Raw genomic sequence first — 3,691 nt, 5'->3', positions numbered from 1 at the left:
TGAAGGATTCCATGCGTTTTCCTTTAAGATAGATGAGATTTTATCATTAAGAATCCTGATTGTTCCAACTTTCGAGAGACCATAACTTGTATTTCTACAAGTTATCAATGTCCCTACATACTTATTTAAATTATATAAGATAACCTAGGATAATTATATAAGATAACCTAGCATCTTAGTTTATTGGATTAATTATATGTTTATAAAATAACACTTATTTATTAACAACAATATGTTTATAAAAAGTTTACAAACTACAAGATTACAAGGAGATTTAGGACACCAATCCCAACAGAATGGTCTGTATCTGGAGCATGTTTAGCCTAGATGCTTGGTTTTGACACATTCACTCATGATTAAATACGCTGTTTTTAATGTGTTCGATAGAATGTCTAGCCATGATATCCAAAAGGCAATAGTAATTGTGTATTGAATGGCTGACTAACCTAGGACGCACTAATTACTAGATTTGGAGAAGTAGAAGCATGTAGATAGATTAACAATTAATCGATGCAATTGAATCCTTGAACTTAATGCACGTGTTTTCTCTTCTACATGACCGCTAAGGAACCCAATAGAGGTATAAGCATGTAGATAGATTAGGGTTAGCGCTATCCTAACTTAATCGTTGATTAGGACGCTTTCTTGACTAGGTTATTCTAGTTGTCTGCCTTTGTAGAGACTAATTTAATATAGATTAAGTAAGTAGTTGCATGCTTAATCCGATTGTGAATTAAATTTGTAGAATTCGATGATAAGAATTGTAATGAATATCTAACTTGGATTAGAAGCAAGATTGTTCTAAACTTACTTACAACTATCCATTATCTTCTTATTTTTAGTATGTTTCTTGTTTTAATCAAAAACCCTTGTTTTATAGCTTCCATAGTTAAGCTTGGTTAAAGAAAAAATTAAATAACATTTCTCTGTGGGTCGACCTCTTACTTCCACTTTAACCACGAGTTAGCTAGGTTGTTGTTTAAGATTTATAAATATTGTTTGTTTTGGGTTACGTAGAACTAATGAAACCTACTTAGCGTCTGGACAACTATATTCATTGTTATACATTCTAATGTTCTTTGCAACCGGATAAAAATGTCAGCCATCTCTAATTTTTATTGAATTCATGAACTTCTTCTGTTATCATTGGCTCTAATGAATGAAGAAGCCATTGAATGAAAAATTTATAGTTTGTTTCATTTGTGTAGTTGCTAATGTCATCTTTTTACATATTAGGGAAGGATTTTCCAACCAGACATATTTTAGGCAAAAGCAAAATGATATTGGGATTGCTAGAAGGTATTCCAACAATGTTGAAATGTGAAGTAGCTATGGTAATTTTCATTCTCGTACTCATTGTCTTATTTTCTATCCTTTTTTCTCTTAATTTGTCTATTTCCCCACTTAATCTTTTTGCTTGCTTGGTAGGTTCCTAAAGGTATAAAAATGAATGAGTAGGTAACTTATTTATATCGTTGAGTTTTACCTCTAGTAATGAATGAGTAGGTAAGAGACATGTTATGTTTTCATGTATTTCTGCATTTATAATTTCCATTTATGGCATATATTTATTCGTTTATAATTTTCATTTATGACATCTCATCATGGCAATATCTTCATCTATGAATTATAAGTTCAAAATTATCTGTTAGAATCATCTAAGCTTACTACTTCAAACTGTATTCTTATTATCTCATATGCCCAAATGCCAATTTTTTTTTTTTTTTTTTTTTTTTTTTTTTTTGAGATTCGAATGCTAATTTACTTTGAAATTTATAAGCCATTTCTTTTGAATCATGATTTCTGTTTACATTAATTTTCTTCTCCTTGCACTTGTAGGTATGTGTACGGAAAGTGAGAAACAAGGTTGAAAGAACGATTTAAGAACATTTATTTGGCTTATAATAGGTATATCGTGATCTTATTTAAAAAAATTTCAGGAATTCACATATTGATTCTGACTTCTTGTGGTGATGATTTGTAATATTCTTTCTTGAAATTAAGGATAGTGAACAATATAGGACCAATATAATTAATATAGGGAGACCTCTTCTTGTCAAACTTGACCATATTATATCAATGTTCAACAAAAATAATTATTAAAAAGTTTACAACGGAACACGTGTAACAATATCATAGATCCAAGGCACTATTAGAAGAATTAATATTTTGTTATCTTTAGTCTTTTTTTTATAATCTTGTTCTTAAAATATACCAAATATATACAAGAAATCATGTTATAATTTCCAAGTTTTATTTCATAAATTTATACTCAAATTAAAAACACTCAATATTATTTTTAATTTTAATATTATTATTAGTTTAATTTAAATCGAGATGGATGAAACTTGAATATGTTATGTTGAAAGAAGCGGGTAAAACACGTGGAATAGATATATTTAATTCTACTCACATTTAAGCTATACTATTTTACAACATTTTTTTTTAATTATTGATTATTTAAATGAGGAATTATAAAAAATAATAATAAAATGAGATGTGTATTTATTAAATTGAGATTGAATAGAGAAGGGATTTAAAGAAAGAGAGAGGTGAATGATGTTTTATTGGGATAGATAAGCAATTTAATAGATATTAGAAAATGATAAATTATATAACTAGAGTAAATGACCATAGTGGGAGAGGTAGGTATCAGCCAACCATTTACCCAAAGTAATTTGCGTTGTAGTATTAAAATGACCATGATCTTGGTTAAAACCTTCATGTGTGTCAACGTTTATAGGTAATTTCAAAGCATCGATGGTCACCACATCTGGTAGCTCTTGACTGACTGCATCTTGTGCTGCTCTCACTACCGACAAATCATGAGTATCATGCTTCATCATAAAGTCATACAGGGCTATTTTAACAATAATGATGGGTAAAAATCTAGGCTTTATATCATTGCGGATGTCGGTAAAGAAATTCTTTAGGTTGTCTTTATATCTATTGGCAGTGTCACTCATAGCTGCATCACTCTCCCCTTGAAACCAGAAAAGAGCACGCACAACCCCACCTTCTTTATCTGATGCTTCAATTCGTTCAATGAAATTTTTGTAAAATGTTGCATCAGGATTGCTGGGATTTTTAATCCATTGTTCAATTATGGTGCCACCTTTAGCACAAGGAACTAAACCCACTGTGCCTGCTCTTGGCCCTACTTTTGCTAACAACTGGTGAGCAAATGGCATTCCTGGACCAATTCCAACCGTTTTGTTGATGTCGATTCCCTCATGTAGAGGCTCTCGTGCCATCTCCCATTGGAGTGCAGGGTTCAATCATAGGATGGATGGGTCAGATTGACATTCTGGTGGAATTAACCCGTCCCACTCAAGCTCTCCCACTTGATTATTCTCAACCCCACCTCGCCCAGCCATATTGCTCTGACCAGCTAAGATGAATATGTTGTTAGGAGAAGCAGCCCTCGAAAGGGAAGAACCGAATAGCATTGTACATAGCAAGATTGATAACTTTAATAAAACCATTTTGGTCTTTTGCATCTGTGCAAGTAGACACAGAAGAAAAGTGTAAAATAGGTGTACACTTGTCTAAAAAAGGTTGTAACTTTTCTTCTGTGTCTATTTGCACAGACACAACTACTTTCCTATTGAAATTTTGCTCCTTCTTCCTTTTGTTTTGTTGGCTAATCCTTACCTCTGCCTTTCTATGTTAGTGGCCCTCAACTTTTATA

The 3,691-nt window shown here is 31.8% G+C and overlaps 1 pseudogene; it reads right to left on the bottom strand.

The window, feature by feature from the left end:
- Nucleotides 1-2,618: 2,618 nt before the first annotated feature.
- On the bottom strand, nucleotides 2,619-3,485 carry LOC120076805 (putative carbohydrate esterase At4g34215 pseudogene; annotated as a pseudogene).
- Between the last annotated feature and the right edge of the window lie 206 nt (nucleotides 3,486-3,691).

The sequence above is a fragment of the Benincasa hispida genome, chromosome 4, assembly GCF_027475165.1.
Source record: "Benincasa hispida cultivar pf3 chromosome 4, pf3_genome.v1.1, whole genome shotgun sequence".
Lineage (NCBI taxonomy): Eukaryota > Viridiplantae > Streptophyta > Magnoliopsida > Cucurbitales > Cucurbitaceae > Benincasa > Benincasa hispida.
Note: the sequence above shows the minus strand (reverse complement) of the source record. Positions and strands in the feature narration are given on the sequence as shown.